Here is a 19,821-nt window from a genome sequence, read left to right as displayed (position 1 = left end):
TCCGAGCAGGAGTTATCTCCCTGCTTTGCGGTCGGATTGGCACTCAGGTATTTGGGACTCCATTGACCAATCACCCTGGCCAATCTCGACCGGAAAGGAGCGTTATAATTTCCAGGATCGGGGGACGGCCAGCTTAAAAGACAAGGGGATTAACCCCCCCCCCCCCCCTTGGTAAGGGGAGCGCCGACCCCGAATCCGCAACAATATATACAAAGATAGATAGATAGATAGATAGATAGATATATATATATAGATACACACAACAACAAACAACAACAACATGGGTCCGCTTCCGGTCCGCTTCCGGTCCGCTCGAGCAAGGAGGCTTGCTTCGATCTCTCCACAGCATCGAAGTCCTTTCCAATGGTGTGGTGCTGACCAGGCCGCCGTGGTGTTCGCATTACAGCCCGACCGAATATCGTCGCTTCGTGGCTGCTTTCCGCCGCCGAAATCCAGCGCGGATTGGGCGATTCTGCCCCTGTTTGGAGAACACCCAGCGAAGCCTTCATCGGGGCCGAGCGAGCAAGGCTTCCGCTGCCGAAATCCAGCACGGCTTGGGCGATTTTGCCCCTGTTTGGAGAACACCCAGCAAGGCCTTCATCAGGGCCAAGCGAGCAAGGGCGTGTCGGGACCTGGTTCACGCCATTGACCGAGTGGTTCGCACCAACCGGAGTGTTTCGGATGACTACTGTGACTGGCACTGGACGTGCTGATGTCCTTGGACTTCGCGCCAGGCTCTGGGCCGACCGGGCCGACGTGGTGTGGTGCTGACCGGGTAAACGTGGTGTGGTGCTGACCGGGCCGACGTGGTGTGGTGCTGACCGGGCCGACGTGGTGTGGTGCTGACCGGGCCGGCATGGTGTGGTGTGATGCTGACCGGGCCGATGTGGTGTGGTGCTGACCGGGCCGACGTGGCGTGGTGCTGAAGGGGCCCCCGCAGCCGTGATGCCCCCCCCCCCCACCCCCCCAGAATTTCCATGTTTTAAACGTTTCCCAGTGTGTACCCTGGATTAGAATAGGCACACCGTATCCCTGCGTGTCGTAAGAGACGACTAAGAGGGTTGGCGTCAGGAAGGGCATCCGGCCATAAAAACATTGCCTCAAAAAGAGAACCATGACAATTACAACTACATATGGGCAGGGTACAGCTCGAAGTGGAGATCGGTTTCTGAGGTTTGGGACATGGAATGTAGGGACAATGACAGGGAGATCAGGAGAAGTGGTGGAAGTATTGGTCAGAAGAAGAGTGGACATATGTTGTGTGCAAGAGACAAGATGGAAGGGAAGTGGTGTGAGAATGGTGAAGGTAGGCAGGGACAGAAATACAAGTTTGTGTGGCAAGGGTGCCTGGAGGGTGTGAATGGTGTTGGTGTCCTGTTTTCTGAGGAGTTTGTAGACAGTGTGGTGAGTGTGACGAGAGTGAGTGATAGGTTGATGATGGTGAAAATGATGATTGGAAAGCTCTTGGTGAACGTCATCTTGGGATATGCTCCGCAGGTTGGTCGGAGCGATGAAGAGAAGGACAAGTTCTGGTGTGCGAGAGAGAAGCTGATGGAAAACGTGAAACATGAGGAAGTTGTTGTGGTAGGAGGAGACCTAAATGGACATGTGGGAAGGAGTATGGATGGTTTTGAGGGAGTTCATGGGGGTTACGGATATGGTGTGAGAAATGGAGAAGGTGAAAGGATTTTGGAGTTTGCTGATGGAGCTGATTTGTTGATTTGTAATACTCAGTTCCAGAAAGAGGATAATAAGCTTGTTACATACACGTCAGGTGGGTCGACGACAACCGTTGACTACCTGATGGTGCGTAGGCGAGATAGGGGGCACCTCCGGGACACAAAGGTGATCCCGGGGGAGGAGGCTGTGTCACAGCACCACTTGGTTGTCTGCGACATAAGGGTGAAAGGTGCGAGGAGAGCTCGGCGGGTGAAGTACCAACCGAGAATGAATGTGTGGAGGTTGAAAGAGGTGACAGTAAGGGAGGCATTAAAAGAAAGGCTGAGTAGGGTAGAGGATGATGTGGTTGAGCTTGAAAGTGGTTGGATGTCAATGAAAGCTAGTCTGTTGGGAGCCGTTGGTGAGGTATGTAGATGGACAAAAGGACCATCGAGGCACTCGGAAACATGGTGGTAGGATGATGAAGTTGGATAGAGGATTGACGAGAAGAGGAAGAAGTTCAAGGAGTGTCAGACGGCGAAGGATACGGGAGCAGAAACAGTAGAGCATGAAAGTTATAAGGCAGCCAAGAAGGCTGCAAAGAAAGAGGTAGCACAGGCGCAGGAGGCATGTAGGAAAATGTTCGGAGAACGCTTGGATTCGGAAGAGGGTCAGAGAGCAGTATTCAGGATTGCAAAGAAGATAGCGAAAGAGAGGTGTGATGTGATGGGATGTGAGTTGCTTGAAGGATGAAGTGGGACAAATCGTTGTGGACCCAGATGGAATTAAAGGAAGATGGAAAAGATATATGGAAATGCTGTTGAATACAGAGAATGAATGGGATGGCAACATGGAGAGTAACCCAGTTTTAGGACCGGCAGAGAAGATAACTGAGAAGGAAGTTGAGGAAGCGATAAAAGCAATGAAGGGTAGAAAAGTGGGAGGGCCGACGGGAGTTGTGAAAGATATGTTGAAGGCAGCAGGAAGTTGGGGTGTGAAGAGAATGACAGAGATCTGCAATCTGGTGGTGAAAGAAGGCCGCATTCCAGTGGATTGGGAACCGAGTACCCTCGTCCCTCTATACAAGGGGAAAGGTGACCTTCTGGAGTGTGGCTCGTACCGAGCCATAAAGTTATTGGAGCATGGAATGAAGGTATTGGAAAGGGTGTTGGTGAGGAGGATAAGGAAGAAAGTGAAGATCGACAAAATGCAGTTTGGATTTATGCCAGGAAGAGGAACGACAGACGCGCTTTTGATTGTGAGGCAGTTGCAGGCGAAGTACATGGAGAAGAGGCAGAAGTTGTTTCTTGGGTTTGTTGATCTGGAGAAAGCATTCGATAGGGTTCCACGCAAAGTATTGACATGGGCATTGAGGAAGTTGTTTTGGCTATATACATATATATATATACATATATACATATATATATATATATATATATATACATATACATATACGTATATACATACATATATATACGTATATACATACATATATATATATACATACATATATATATATACATACATATATATACATACATATATATATATATACATACATATATATACATACATATATATATATATACATACATATATATACATACATATATATACATACATATATATATACATACATATATATATATACATACATATATATACATACATATATATATACACATACATATATATACATACATATATATATACATACATATATATATTGTTGTGGATATGAGAATGTTTTTTTATTTTGTTGTTGTGGTAAAATGTTGTTGTAAAAGGTTGTAAAATATCACCCCTCCTCCCTCCGTTTGTGGTTGTATAAAGGTCAAAGGGCGTCCCATAGTCCACAAGCATACACGTCAGCCAATCATAGGATATTCATGTTCGATAGTTATATCTTATTCTGTGTTTTAAGATAAGGCTGTGTCTCCCATTAATTGAAATACTCCATTGCACCAGTGAAAGAGAATAGATCCCCTTCCATTCCCATCCCCAGAAATCCCCATTTCCTTCACACCCCCCCTTTCGTGATTGCCGACCCTCGATTGCCATATTACATCCCCTCTCGTCATTGCTGAGCCTCGATTCCCAATCACCTCCCCTCCAATAACCGCCATTGACCACGAGGCTCGAGTCAGGGAAGAAAGGCGTGTCTCCACCTCGTCATAGAGGGGGAGGAGTGAACCAGCCCCGCTCGACCAACCATGAGCCAGGGGTTTGGCTACAGAGGGCGGAGGAAGAGCGGTCGGGGAGGTTCGCAAAGGTTGAGGGGCGGGGGCCTATATAACCCAAGGCAGGGGTGTGGCCAAGAGAGATGAGTTTTTACCGGCAGACACAAGGGAGCCCAAGCCGTGGAGAGGAGTCAGAGAGATTCGCTTTTGCAAGAGACTGGAAGAGTTGAGCTTTTACCAGAGACAAGACGGTTGAGCTTTTACAGAGAAGAGAGAACCCGTCACACCAAGGCTCCACCAAGCTCCGTGTTGGCTCCACCGAGCGTTCCCCTCCACCAAGCTCCGTGTTGGCTCCACCAAGCTCCGTGTTGGCTCCACCAAGCTCCGTGTTGGCTCCACCAAGCTCCGTGTTGGCTCCACCAAGCGTGCACCTCCAGCCGTCCACCTTCTGCCATTCCTGGCATTCCCCGAGTGAGTCAGTGTCTTTGTTTGTGCTGTCCTGGGTAGTTAAGTCAAGTCTGCATAAGCTAATCATTTTCACTGTGTCACCTGCGTCTCATGTGCCTGTAAATAAACGTGCCTGCTTTCTTCTTGCTTATGTGTGTACATAGTAAATAAATTTAGTAGTATTTCCAACTTCTTTGCCTTCGTTTTCCTCTTTGCATTCGTCGTTTTTGTCTTTTCCCCTCATTGGGCAGCTACGGTGCGATACGGCCAAAGTCTGGGTGAATCGGGTGAGTTTTGTTAGGTCGCGGTCTTACACCACCGCTCGGTCTATAACATCTAACCGCGATCTATAACAATATATACATACATATATATACATACATATATATATACATACATATATATTGTTACAGACACGACTTTGATGTTAAAGTGGGCCGAGCGGAATGGCCGTCGTGTCCGCACAAATTACCACAAATTACCCGACTATACTCGACGTTGACGAGCCGCGCTATGCTGGCTCAATAGGAAAGAGAAGACACCCGGCTGGGTTATAATGACACAATACGACACCAGGGGTTCAGTTCTCAAGTATATTCGTACGGAAGGTTAGATTACAACTACAAGAGGGACAGCATAGAAAGACAGGCACTTAGACACACTCTTATATTAACCCTAGACAGACCACAGATAAACGGGACAACGCTGACTCACACGGGGTTTGATGGCTAGGAAAGGCAGATAGCGATGGCTCAAGGTGCACTCTTGGCTCAAAGCAGGGTACACGGTTCGGTCCAGAGATGCGGGGGGGTCTCGTCGCAGCGCTCAGAGGTGACGTTCTTTCTCAGGCCTCTCCAAACTCAGGCGCATCCGTTTCAGCGCTCGCAGGTCCGTCTTTCTCCAGCTCGGGGCGCATCTGACGTCACATCCGGCGCGGGGCCGCGTATATCCGGCGGGGAGTGACACGCCCTCGGCTCGCTAGCGCCGCCCCAGATGGAATCGGTCCGCCCTTCTGATTGGGTGCGGGGGGTTACCAGGCTCCGCCCTTGAGGAGGAGCTGACAGCCAGCCCCTCCGTGGTAACCCCGTGGAGCGCGTGGTCAATGGCGCTAATCGAGCCGGTGTGAGGACGCATCCTCCCCCCCGCGCCGCCGCGCCGCCCCCATCCCCTCCGTTGCTGCAGCCATAGTTGGTTGGGGAAGAAGATGGAAGGAGGTATGGAAAAGGTCCTAAACTCACTACTGATGCCATATAATCACATTCTGGTGCAACGAAGAGTCATAATTAATGGAAACGAGGCCTTAACTGACATAGATTAAGAATAACTAGGAAGATGTCCGAAAGTTGTCTACGTGTGGTGCGGTGGACCTGGGCACGACATTTAATGGGGGAATAAGGGGAAGGTCGGCTCTACTGATTGTTATTTACATGCAATGGGACTAGGGAATGGGGGACTGGGGAAAGTTGGGGAGTATTGGAAAAAATAGGGGAATATTTACAAGCGGATATGGAGGCCAAATTCCATATTCGCAACATTGCACCCTTCTCTACCCTCGGGGCGTCCCGACCCGATAAATTTTTACCTACTTTAGTGTGGCACGCAATGTAGTTCCCTCTACTATTAACTCTACCCTGAGTGCGACAGTTTTACAGATATTCACAAATGAGTAAATATGTCCCCCTGCGACGTTGCACCCTTCTCCTCACAGAAACACACCCACAGGATAACCGAATCCGGAAAGAATTCTCAAACTAAACATACAGCCGGTAGGGAGCATTATTTACAAGACTACGCTGCTATTTACACTACGATCCAGGACCTGTTTTTGGAGGGACACATGCAGATGTTATGCATAGAGAGAGCGAGCTTGCCAGCATCGATACACCAACCCACGAGTGCTCTGTGGCCGACGGCCTTTAATAACGTGCAGAGCACCCTTCCCCGAGCACCAACAGCACCACCCCACCACCAATCGGTGCAGTCACCATTGTTCATTGGAATAAAAATAACTTCAACAACCCCTAACCCTGCAGGTGTCTCTTGCTCTTCTTGTGGTGCACTTGGTGGTAACTAAAAGTGGTTCACCTGTATGGCATAGGTGCCACGTTGACCCATAGGTCCATCCCCGGGTGGTGCTTGGCCGCAAACGAACTGCGGTCCATTGTGGGTGGCCACAAACATTGCGGTCCATATGGTGTACCGATCCAGGCAGCGAACAGCGAAAGTGCAGGCCCACAACTGCGCAGCCAGCACCTCTCTCTCCTCTCTCTCTACCCCAAAGCCAGATCCTCGGAGGTGGGAGACAAAAGAAGAAACAAGTGAGTAAGGTGGTAAGGGCGCAAAAGTGCACGCAATGCAAGGTGATGCACACTGGGGGCACATGGGAACCAGGTGAGACAGGTACGTTCCTACCGTACGCCCCCCCCACCAGGTAACCTACATGGCCCCTCCCTTACCCCTTACTGTATCAACAAAACACAACACTACCCATAAACATCTACTTTACAAATCCACAAACATCCCTACTGTCTTCCCCGTTCCTCCCATATACCAAATTCGTCTTCTCTCCCTCCTAACCAATCAAATTTGCCATTTTCAACTCTCATCAAAATTTGCCATTTCCAACTCAACATCAAAATTTGCCATCACCAATTCATCATCAGTCCCTCCTAGGGAGGGAGAGATGGAATCACCCCAATGTCTCATCCACGTCGTGATGCGTCTCACAAATCCTCACAGCAATCTCATTTCCTGCACAAAACAAAGAAAACACAGGTGTGGAGTCATCATCATCACCACAGGTAAGTGGCTGCGTATGGTGCGACAGGTTCATCAATCCTAACTATCTCCTAAATGACTTTAACAACTTTACACTACCCGGGGGCTTTCTCCGGCCAAACCATTGGCCCTCTTACACTATGGGTTCTAAAAACCAATTCCCATTGGCCAAACTGTGGTGCTCTTCAATTTGGGGTCTCACTCCCCCGATTCATCTCCCGGTGCCCTCGTACAATTTCTGGGCTGCGACGTGTACCTCTCCCAGTGGGTCTACCCACCTGCACACCTCCACCACTGCAGTTGCCTCCGAGCTTACCTGCTCCTTACCCTAACCTAACTACCAGGGGAAGGCCCTCTGGCTCTCTCCCCACTCCGTGCCCTCTCTGGCACTGGGCTGCCCGATCCACACCCGGGATCCTCAGGCACCCACTCACAACTACCGGCTCCCAGAGCCCACCTGCGGCCTCACCTGGCCGACATCCTCACAGTGGTGGAGTGCCCAACCAACTACACACACTAACAGGCTACACGCCCAGCCATTTCCACAACACTAATGCACCCATTCACAACACCATTCTGCAACCGCACCACAAATGCCAATATCCAACCACAATTTACCTGCACCCTCTACCTAACACTTACACTACCCGCCCCGGGTACTCGTGAAAGGGGTCCACTCTTCCCCCATCCACACCTTCGCACCATGCACACCACTCCGTACCACTTACTCCAACTCTCTCCACACACCTGTACCTGCACACCTGTGCTCTCACACCTGGTGCCACCTGCACCCTTCTCTCCCCAAGCGCATTCGCGCTGATCCACACACTCACTACTCATACACTGCTCCACACACCTGTCCAGTTGCACACCTGTGCAATCACACCTGTTCAATTCTCACAAACACGGCATCATCTCAGCTAACTACTCCCTTCTGAAACTTGCGCTTCCCAGTCGTCCCTTTAAACTATTGCGCTCCCTCGTCATTATCATCCATACTAATCTACCTGCGTCCCCACTACAGGTATCAGTCACTAACTAAACTTAACGTTACCTACTGTCATCTTCTAGGGCCCTATTGATATAACCTAACCCACCCGGGCTAGTTTTCACTGCCATACACCCCATAAGCTATTGCTCCTTTGCCCCCCCATGGGAAGGGTGGCAGGGATGCCATCCCACCACATCGGGGGTCCCTCACTACCAATTTTGCACATCAAATTTCAACAAATCAAAAATTTGCCAATCACTGCCCATCATCTGCCAATCACTACTGCCAATCCTTTGCCAATCATCAAATTTTGTTTTTCTCTAATTTTGGGTCCAAAACACTAACCTCATCACCCAGTCTACTCACTAATACCTCTCGGTGCGCCAATCCCTGTCCAAAGCCCGGCTTCGTAAAGCCAAGCAATGGATGCTGGTTGTTTTGTGCCAGCGGCTGGATGCGTCCGGCACTCGGTGCAGGGACGGGGGCTTACCCGGGCCGAGATCCCACGCATCACCTCGGCGTGGAGCCATCCAATGTCCCGATCTCGACCTGCCGGCACGTCTCAACACAACGCGGTCGCCATAACGACCCTTTCTATCGGGCTGCCAGCTCCGCCTAGTGGAGCCTGGACGCGGCCGTTCAAAGCGAGGCCCGGCACGCACCGAGGGCCCGCTTCGGCTAAAAGTCGCTCTAACCTCTAACCCGTGTAACGTCGATGCTTCACCTGCATGCTTACACCCCGCAGCCCGTTCCTTGCTCACACATCCAGCCGTGCCCATGCTCCTCGTACCTTTCCTTACACACCCAGGTACACCCATTCCACTCACAGCCTTGGTCACACACCTGACCACCGAACACCTTGGCACACATTCGTTGCTCGCACACCTCACCAAAACACCTCTTCGCGCCCCCTCCTCAGTCACCTCCTCTGTGACAATCACAGGTGTGCCCTCATTCGCACACCCAACCACGTGCCTCACCACCAACTCCAGCGTGCATTCCCACTCACGCTCTACCATTCCAGGTGTGCATCCTTCCATCCCAGGTGTACATCCTCGCTCACCTGTCACAACTAACTCACGCTCCATGTCACTCTCACTACTTTCACCTCCATTCCTGACAGCGCACCCACCCTTACTCTTGACAGCACACTCTTTCCCCATGCACCTGTCCGTCACACACCTTTCTCGCGCACACTCTCCCGTTACACCCTCTGTAACACTCACCACAGGTGGACACTCTTCCTTACTTCTGACAGCGCACTCTTTCCTCATGCACCTGTCCGTCACACACCTTTCTCGCGCACACTCTCCCGTTACACCCTCTGTAACACTCACCACACCGCGCTTCCACGTGCTCCCTCGCACACGCGCTACGACCGACTCACTCTCGCCAGCACACTCACTCCTTGGCACGCACTTTTTCCTCACACACCCCAGAGTCGGATTTTCTCGCACACCTCCTTTTTCGCACACCAGACCTGTCGCACACTTCACCAACGGCCTCTCACGAACACCCGGGTCCATCTCGACCCCCAAGCTCCTTAAATCCCCTGGCGCATCATACGCACGACCATATTGGTCACCACTTACACCGGGTCCTCTTCCTCTTCGCTTCTCCTCCATCACCTGCGAATCCCTCATCCGGTTAATGAGCACATCATCACGATCCGAATACAGACTCTGGACCAATTCTTTTACCTCCTCTTTTATCTCTTTCTTATCCTCTCTCCGTCGCTTTTTAATTTCGCTCACCCCTTCTTCCACTTCTTCTAATTTTTGCTTCATCTCCTTCATCTCTTCGTGCGCCCCTTTAAGTTCTTCCTCTAACTCCACTTTATTTTTTTCTATGTGCTCCCGCACCTCCCGCTCTTTAACCTCCATTACCTCTACCACCTTGTCCATTTTCCTCGTCAGGTCCTCATGTACCGTCTGACACTCTTTTTTAATTACCCCTACGTCCTTTTTCATCTCCTTCTGTGTCGATTTTAAACCCTCTATTACCGCTGTGTTCTTCTTTACCTGGTCCCCCAACTCCTTTTGTCCCACTGTCAGTTGTTCTACTCCCAGCGTCAACTCCTCTATACCACCTTGCAATTTTACAGTCCCCTTTCTCACCTCTTTCTCCATGCGCTCCTTACAGTGCCTCACCTCCTCGCGCACTCCTCCGACCTCCTCACTCACTCCTCTTCTGATCTCCTCTCCCATCACTTGCATCTCCTGCCCAGATGCCACCCTCATCTGCTCCATTTCCTCCCTGTGAGCATCCAGTTTGGTTTCTACCCCCATTCTGACCCCCTCTATCTGCTGCTCCATTTGTTTAACTTCCCTTTCCGCTTGGTCCCTCATGTCCCTCAATTTGCCTTCCATACTGTTTTCTAACCCCTCTAACCCATTTTTCACTCCCTCTATCTGATTCTCCTGGGCAGCCATTCTATTTTCTACCCCCATTAACCCATTTTTCACTTCTTTTATCCCGTTGTCTAACCCCTCAAAATTATTGTCTATCTTCCCAAATTTCTTGTCTAACTCCTCAAAATTATTGTCTAACCCCTCACTGGTACCCCTCGCTTCGTCCCTCATTACCCCCATTTGGCCCTCCAATCGCTCACCCTGAGCATCCATCCGGTTTCCCAACCGCTCACCCAATCGCTCATTATTAGCCCTCGTTTCCTCCCTCATTACCCCCATTTGCTCACTCTGAGCCCTCGCTTCGTCCCTCATTACCCCCATTTGGTTTCCCATTACCCCCATTTGGTTTCCCAAGTCATTCCTCAGGTCTTCACTTGTCTGGACCATGAGCGCCTTTATTTGTTCCATAAATAGGCCCCAATCCATCGGCGGCGCTGCCACGGTCGCTGGCGCGGTGCTCAGCGAGGCGCCATTTTGCGCGCCCGCTTCTTCGTGCGTGACGGCGCTATTTTGCGAACCTGCCGCCCTCACTGCTTCGCTCTCCTCCTGTCCCTCATTTTGGTCCTGGATCGACCCTACCTCACTCTCCCCTACCGGACCCCAGCCGTCTTGATCCGCCATAGCGCGACTTGCAAAATTCGAGTTTCGTAAAACAAATACAAATTTCGGCCGCTCCAAATTTTGACCAAATTTTTTTTTTTCCTCTATTCGTTTTTTTTTTTTTTTTTTTTCCAAATTTGGTCGGGCCTCGAATCTCACTCCCGACACCAATTGTTACAGATACGACTTTGATGGTATGGTGGGCCGAGCGGGATGGCCGCCGTATCCGTACAAGTTACCCCGATTGCACCCGGGGTTGACTAATCGCGCTATGCTGGCTCAATAGGAAAGAGAAGACACCCGGCTGGGTTATAATGACACAATACGACACCAGGGGTTCAGTTCTCAAGTATATTCGTACGGAAGGTTAGATTACAACTACAAGAGGGACAGCATAGAAAGACAGGCACTTAGACACACTCTTATATTAACCCTAGACAGACCACAGATAAACGGGACAACGCTGACTCACACGGGGTTTGATGGCTAGGAAAGGCAGATAGCGATGGCTCAAGGTGCACTCTTGGCTCAAAGCAGGGTACACGGTTCGGTCCAGAGATGCGGGGGGGTCTCGTCGCAGCGCTCAGAGGTGACGTTCTTTCTCAGGCCTCTCCAAACTCAGGCGCATCCGTTTCAGCGCTCGCAGGTCCGTCTTTCTCCAGCTCGGGGCGCATCTGACGTCACATCCGGCGCGGGGCCGCGTATATCCGGCGGGGAGTGACACGCCCTCGGCTCGCTAGCGCCGCCCCAGATGGAATCGGTCCGCCCTTCTGATTGGGTGCGGGGGGTTACCAGGCTCCGCCCTTGAGGAGGAGCTGACAGCCAGCCCCTCCGTGGTAACCCCGTGGAGCGCGTGGTCAATGGCGCTAATCGAGCCGGTGTGAGGACGCATCCTCCCCCCCGCGCCGCCGCGCCGCCCCCATCCCCTCCGTTGCTGCAGCCATAGTTGGTTGGGGAAGAAGATGGAAGGAGGTATGGAAAAGGTCCTAAACTCACTACTGATGCCATATAATCACATTCTGGTGCAACGAAGAGTCATAATTAATGGAAACGAGGCCTTAACTGACATAGATTAAGAATAACTAGGAAGATGTCCGAAAGTTGTCTACGTGTGGTGCGGTGGACCTGGGCACGACATTTAATGGGGGAATAAGGGGAAGGTCGGCTCTACTGATTGTTATTTACATGCAATGGGACTAGGGAATGGGGGACTGGGGAAAGTTGGGGAGTATTGGAAAAAATAGGGGAATATTTACAAGCGGATATGGAGGCCAAATTCCATATTCGCAACAATATATATATACATACATATATATATATATATATATATATATATATATATATATATATATATATATATATATATATATATAATATATATATATATATATAGATATATATATATATATATATATATATATTGTTACGGAACCCAACGTCGGCCTATGGTTCCCCTTTGAGGGGGGGATTAATCCCCTCGATTATTGCTGACCGACGTGGTCCCTGAAGCTGCACCGCGACCTCCGAAAAGGCCGGTGAGCAGCTGCGTTCGTGACCGCGGATAAGATGGTAATTTGCCGAGCGGATGGCAGCCGCGGCACGAACCGTTAACAATGACTAACCCGATTCTGAACGTTGGCCAAATCGTGCCACAGATATTCAATTTGGAAAAGACAAAGACAACGGATGTGAAGAAGAAGAAGACAAGAGGTAGGAAATACGAATATGATTTATTATTACTATTTACAATCAAAAGAAACCAAGGAGAAGGAAAGATAATAAAATAATGCAGAAAGAGGGACGGACCAGAAGGACACAGTGAAACTTAGCTTACCTATGCAGTCTTAATTAATACCCAGGACAGAACAAACAACGACGGACTCACACGAATGGGGAATTTGCAGGCAGGAATGGAAGGACTGGAATGGTTTGGGATGGCAGAGAAGGGGAGGAAGGCACGGAGCTGGCTGGAGCTTGATCCCGCACGGGACGTCGGGCTGGACCTCGACGGCCACCGATGCCACCGCAATCTGGCTCCCGCGGGGTAACGGGTCGAAGCTGCCTGGTGGAGCCCACGCTGCCTGGTGGAGTCAATGCTGCTGGTGGAGCCAAAGCTGCTGGTGGAGCCAAAACTGCTGGTGGAGCCAAAACTGCTGGTGGAGCCAAAACTGCTGGTGGAGCCAAACTGCTGGTGGAGCTAAAACTGATGGTGGAGCCAAAACTGCTGGTGGAGCCAAACTGCTGGTGGGCCAAGGCTGCTTCTCTGGCTCACCTCAGGACGCGTCTCCCTTCTTTCTCCGAGGGCTCGTCTCGACTCATCCGCCATCTCTGGCGCAACTCTTCGAACTCCCTCAAAGGCTTCCGCGCGCGCTTATATAACGCCTCGGGCGATCAAGCCACCGGCCTCCAGGAAACGCCCATCGGGTCGCTCTCCGCAGTCCGATTGGTGGGCACGGGCTCTCTGGCTCCACCCTTGATGACGATGGGCGGGCACGCCCTTCTTCCCCGAGCTGACCACGCCGTAATGGCGGCAAATGCAGTTGGCAGTAGAGGCTTTGGGAACGGGAATGAAAGGGGATCTATCTATTTGAATTCGGTGCAATGGAGTATTAATTAATGGAAGACAAAGCCTTTACCTAATACACAGAATAAGGAAATAACTGTCAAACAGGGAGGAAATCTATGATTGGCTAACGTGATTGTATATGACCTAATTAAGGGACGCCCTTTTGACCTTTATACACAACTGGAGGAAGGAGGGTGATATTTTTACAACAATAAAAGAAACACATTCTCATATCCACAACACTGCACCCTCCTCCTCTTAGGCACGTCCCGGGCCTATTACCTTTACTTTTAGTGTGGCACGTAGGTGTAGTTCCCTCTACATTTAACCTGACCCTGAGTGTGACAGTTTTAAAACACAAATAAATATGTCCCGCTGCTCCATTGCACCCTGCCTAACAGATTTACGCCCACAGCTAACCGAATTGCGGAATTGTCTTCAAACTAAAACACTTACGGTGGGGGCGCATTATTTACAACGACGCTATTTTTATTTACAATGGCAACCCAGGACCTGTGAATGTTATTTTGGGGGGGAGGCAGTCTGCTCTGCATCGACGCACCATGAAGCACCCAAAAACGCACCAAAAACACCATCAAGCACCAATCGGTGCACAGTCACCACAGTTCAATAATAAAAATAACCAAACAAACCCTGCTGGTGATTTCTTGCTCTTCGGCTCCCTCTGCTGGCTAGTGTCGTTTTTCCAGTTGTCGTCATCATCTTTGCTGCCGGCCTATTTGGACATAAAACTTGCACAAAACGTGTCCGTTTTTATTTATTTATGGCCCACAGGGCCGACTACGTGTGGTTCACCTGTATGGCATAGGTGCCCTGTGACCAAGGTCCGCCAGCAAGATCTCGGGCCTTCATGGCCGGTTCCAGCAGAGGGGCCATGCCCCAACCCATGGGGTCCATCAGTGGTGCTCAGCCACAGCCATGTGGTCCATAAGGTGGTGCATCGATGCAGACAGCTGTGGTTGCGAGAGTTTCGGGCGCACAATGGCGGACTCCCGCACGCTCCCCTCGGTGCCCAGTGGCACACAGTCCTCGTGTGGGAGACAAGGGGGGGGGGGGAAGACAGGTGAGCGAGGGGTAAGGTCACAAGGGTACACATCAATAAAGGCAATGCAAGGCGAGGTGCGTATGGAGACTTTGCGGAGAAAAGCTCGTCCCTACCGTACGCCCCCCCCCCCCCCCCCCCACGTGACCTACACTACCCTTGCCCTTACCCCATATTTACAAAAATCTACACATTTACAAATCCGTCACTACTGTCACGTCTTCCCCATATCTCTCCTACACCAAATTCGTCACCACAATCCCTCTAACCAAAATTTGCCATCACCCAATTCATCATCAATCCTCATAAGGAGGAAGAGATGGAACACAGCACAATGTCACACCCACGTCATGATGCATCTCACATCCAAAACATTTGCATCAATAAAAATAATAAAACAACCATGGCATGGTGTGGAGTACCATCGTTACCTCAAGTGAGTGGATGTAGATGGTGCGAGGAGATCTTCATCCTAACTACTTGCTAAATGACTTTAATACACTTTACACTACCTGGGGTCTTCCCTGCCAATCCATTGGCCAACTTACACTATGGGTTATAAAAACCAATTCCCATTGACCAAACTGTGGTGCTTATCAATTTGGGGTCTCTCACCCCCGATTCATCTCCCGGTGCCCTTGCACAATTTCCGGGCTGGGTCGTGCAGCTCTCCCAGCAGGTCTACCCACCTGCACACCTCCACCACTGTAGTTGCCACCCGAGCTTACCCCGCTCCTCACCCTAACCTATCTAACTGGGGAAGGCCCCTCCTGGCTCTGTCACCCCTCGGTGCCCTCTGGCACTGGGCTACCCGGGTCCGTCCTCCGGATCCTCGGGCCCCATCCACAACAACTCTACCGGCTCCCAGAGCCCACCTGCGGCCTCACCTGGCCGACATCCTCACAGTGGTGGAGTGCCCATTTAACTACACACACACTAACAGGCTACACGCCCAGCCATTTCCACAACACTAATGCACCCATCCAAATACCATTCTTTCACCTCGCACCACAGATGCCAATATCCAACCACAATTTACCTGTACCCTCTACCTAACACTTAAACTACCCTCCCCGGGTATTCGTGATGGGGGTCCACTCTTCCCCCATTCACACCTCCGCACCATCCACTCCACTCCACAGTTTCCATCATACTCACTCCACGACCATGCATTCCAATACTCCATATACTCCACACTCCAGGTAATCCATACAACCATTCTCCACACACCTACAGTTGCACACCTGTGCAATCACCTGGTGCCACCTGCACCCTCCTTCCTTCCTGGACCATTTGGTCAGCACAATACACATCACTATCACTCACTCAAACACTGCTCCATTCACCTGTTCAGTTGCACACCTGTGCAATCACAATACAACTCACAATCACAATCATTTACTCATACTCTGCTCAATACACTTTCGATCCTCACACACACGGCATCATCTGAACTACCTGTTGCCCTGCTAACTTAGTGCTCCCCGTCTTCCCTTTAAACTAAGCACATACCACGTCATTATCATCCACACTAGTCTACCTGCGTCCCCACTACAGGTATCATTGTCACTACCTAATCTTAACGTTACCTAAGGTCATCTTCTCTAGATCCCTACACACTATATCCTAACCCTCCCGGGCTAGTTTTCACTGCCAAACCCCATAAATCTAGTGCTCCTTTGCCCCCGTTTGTGAGGGATGATGGAGTTGCCATCCCAGCACATCGGGTATCTCTCACTACCAATTTTGCTCACCAAATTCCAGCCAATCAAAAATTTGCCAATCACTACCAATCCTCTGCCAATCATCACTCTGCCAATCCTTTGCCAATCATCAAATTTTGTTTTTCTAATTTCGGGGCCAAAACACTATCAGTATCATCATCATCACAGTCTGCTTTATCTGAGCCTCGGTGCGTCGTCACATCATTAAAACTCGGCTTTGCAAAGCCGAGCAATGAATTCGGGTGGTTTGGTCGCCTGCAGGTTGAATCCGTCCGGCTTTCGGTTCAAGGGAGGTGGTTTGGTCGGGCCGAGATTCCACGTACCATCTCGGCGCGGTACCTTGCGGTCCCGGGCCCGATGACCGAGGCTCGCCCGGTCGGAACCCCGCCCCCGCCAGGGGGCACCGTTCCGCTTCCTCCCACTCGCCCTTAAACCGGACCGGTCGCCTCGCCCGACAAGGCCCGGACTCGACCGTGCAGGGCGGGGCCAAGCCCGAATCGGCAACGACGCTTCGAAGAGAAGCGACGCAGCATCGATCCGCGCCGGGCCTGGCATCCAACAAAGCGCACCGCGCCCCAAGTGCTCGCATCGGCTATCCGTCACCCTAAACGCTGCCCCGTTCAACGTCGATGCTTTACTCGCATGCCCACACGCACACGCGACCCTTTTGACACTCACAAAACCCGGCGTTCCAACACCGTCCGTACATTCCACCAACGCACTCCCTGTTACACACCACACCTCTCGCGCACACTCGCCGTTCGCACACTCCCTTAACACACCTCGCGCACCGTCTTGCGCACTCTCCCTCGGTACGTACTCCGTACCACTCACCATGGGCGTGCACTCTTGCATCCACCCACTAACGCGCTCAGATGGGCTCTCCCACACCCGCGCCACAACCAACTCAGGTGTGCTTCCTCGCACACGTTCCACCACCACCTTACTCTCCGTGTCACACTCACCCTCGCACGTACACTCCGTATCACTCTCACTCCCTGTGTCACACTCCGTACACCCCGACGTGCATTCTCGCTCGCACTCGGCATCACACTCGCGCTTCCTAACACGCTCACCCCTTGACGCACACTTTTTTTTCACACGCGACCCTTCACCAACGCCCGGGTGCTTCCTCGATCCCAATCGCGCGACAATTCTCTTGTCGTCAAACATCCTCCTGCAAAATCTCCCCGCACAATACACAGCACGACTCACCTGGGGGATTCCCTTCTCCACGCGCACCTGCAAATCTTATAAAAGGATTAGCAAGTACGGCATCAGGATGTGCATTCAGACTTTGAGCAATTTCCATTCCTTCCTCCGACTGTTGCTCTTCTACGTCTGTCGTTTCTACAATTTCAATTATACTCATTACTGTTTTTTCCTTATTCGCCTCGACGACCGCTGGCTTTAATAAAATTTTCTCTCCTACCTCAGCAGTCGCCGGCTGCCCCATACCCCGGGTCGCGATCTCTATACCCGTCATTGTACCCGCGCTTTCCTCCGCCTCGCTCAACCAGCGCTTCTCGACCTGCGTTACCTCCTCGTGCACCCTTGGGATCCTCTCGCCCACCATGCGATCCATGGTCTCCCCACATTTTTGCATGCGGTCACCCATTCTGTCCCCAATTTTGCCGATTCGCTCCATTTTGCTTCCTAGCCTCTCAAATGTATTGTCTAACCGTTCACTGGTACCCCTTGCTTCGTCCCTCATTTGACTCCTCAATTGCTGACCCTGAGCATCCATCTGGTTCCCCAATTGCTGACTATTAGCCCTCATCTCGTCCCTCTGCAGGTTGAGGGACGCCTGCATTTGCGTCATAAATTGCTCCATGAGGGCCTGCATTTGGACCACCCCCATTGGTGCAGCGGGCGCGGCTACCGCGCGCTCGTGCGAGGCGCCTTTTTGCGCGCCTGAAACCTCGTGCGCGAGGGCGCCATTTTGCGCGCCTGAAACCTCGTGCGCGAGGGCGCCATTTTGCGCGCCTGAAACCCCCTCAACCACATTGCCATTGTTCTCCTCCTCCTTTCCTCCACATACATTTCCCCGAGGTCCTGGGTCGATTCTACCCCGTCTATCTCTCCCACCGGCATCCCGTCGCCTTGACCAGCCATGGCGCGACCTTCAAATTTAGGATTTTATAAAATACAATTTTTGGGCCACTCGTAATTTGAGCGCGCTAAGCGCTTCATGTCCGAATCCGACACTCCTGACACCACTTGTTACGGACGCGGCTAGGATGTTGATTGGCCGAGCGGATGGCCGCCACGCCCGAACAGTTACTCCGACTAACCCGATTCCTGCAACGTTGCCAAAATCACGCCACAGATATTCAATGGGGAAAAGACTAAAGCGAAGGATGTGAAGAAGAAGAACACCAAAGCAAAAGGGTGGAAATACGAATATAATTTATTACTATTTACACAATCAAAGAAACCAAGGAGGAGGAAAGATAAGAAAATAAAATAGAAAGAGGGACGGCCCAGAAGGACACAGTGCAAATTCCTAGCTTACCTATAGCAGTCTTAATTAACCCAGGGACAGAACAAACAAAACAAACTCACGTACACAAGAAGGATAGAATGGCAGGAATGAATGCTGGAAGGAGGAATGGGAAGGTTCAGCTGGGGCAGATGGTTCGGGCTCGATTCCGCACGGGACGTCGGGCTGGACCTCGACGGCCACCGATGCCACCGCAATCTGGTTCCCGCGGGGTAACGGGTCGAAGCGGCCTGGTGGAGTCAACTGCTGGTGGAGCCAAAACTACTGGTGGGGCGCAACTCTTTCGTTGCACTTCTTACTTCGCACTTCTGTCAAAGGCTTCCCCGCGCTTCTCTCGCACTTCTCCGAACTCATCTGCTGCCTCAATCGTCTGCTCGTGCCGCTGTGTGGACGTCGCGTGCTTTTTTTCAGGACTCGTCTAGGTGGGGGCGTCCTCGTGCTTTGCCAGGACTCGTCTGAGGTGGGGGCGTCTTCTGCGGGTTATATATGCCACGTCCCTGAACCTTCGCGAACCTCCTTGATGTTTCTCTCCACACCCTCTCAAGTCCAACCCCTTGTTCTTGGTTGGTTGAGTGGGGCTGACTCACTCCTCCCTCTATGACGAGGTGGGGACACGCCTTTCTTCCCCGACCCGAGCACATGTTCAATGGCGGCAATTGCAGCAAACGCCCAATTCAGTCGGCAAAGGATGCAAAAAGGGGAATGCAGTTGGTAATGGAGGCTTTGAGGGAATTGAAAGGGGATCTATCTTATGTAATTCAGTGCAATGGAGTATTAAGTTAATGAAGACAAGGCCTTACCCTAATACACATAATAAGGAAATAACTGTCAACAAAGATATATGGTGTCCTTCGTGTATGCTTTATGGAATTAACTACGGGAACGGAACGCCCTTTGAC

General features: G+C 51.2%; 1 protein-coding gene across 3 annotated transcripts in view; it reads right to left on the bottom strand.

Moving 5' to 3' along the window:
• LMNB1 (lamin B1) overlaps positions 1-19,821 on the bottom strand; it is a 90,122-nt gene that overhangs the window by 67,520 nt on the left and 2,781 nt on the right. The window contains exon 1 of one of the 3 annotated variants that reach the window (XR_013622688.1): positions 14,449-14,649. The exons of the other annotated variants lie outside the window; for them this stretch is intronic. The gene's annotated coding sequence lies outside the window, so the exon portion shown is untranslated. Of the gene's footprint in view, positions 1-14,448; positions 14,650-19,821 lie in introns of those variants that run through there. 3 annotated transcript variants of the gene reach the window in all.

The sequence above is a fragment of the Myxine glutinosa genome, chromosome 2 (assembly GCF_964187855.1).
Source record: "Myxine glutinosa chromosome 2, kmMyxGlut1.1, whole genome shotgun sequence".
Taxonomy (NCBI): domain Eukaryota; kingdom Metazoa; phylum Chordata; class Myxini; order Myxiniformes; family Myxinidae; genus Myxine; species Myxine glutinosa.
Note: the sequence above shows the minus strand (reverse complement) of the source record. Positions and strands in the feature narration are given on the sequence as shown.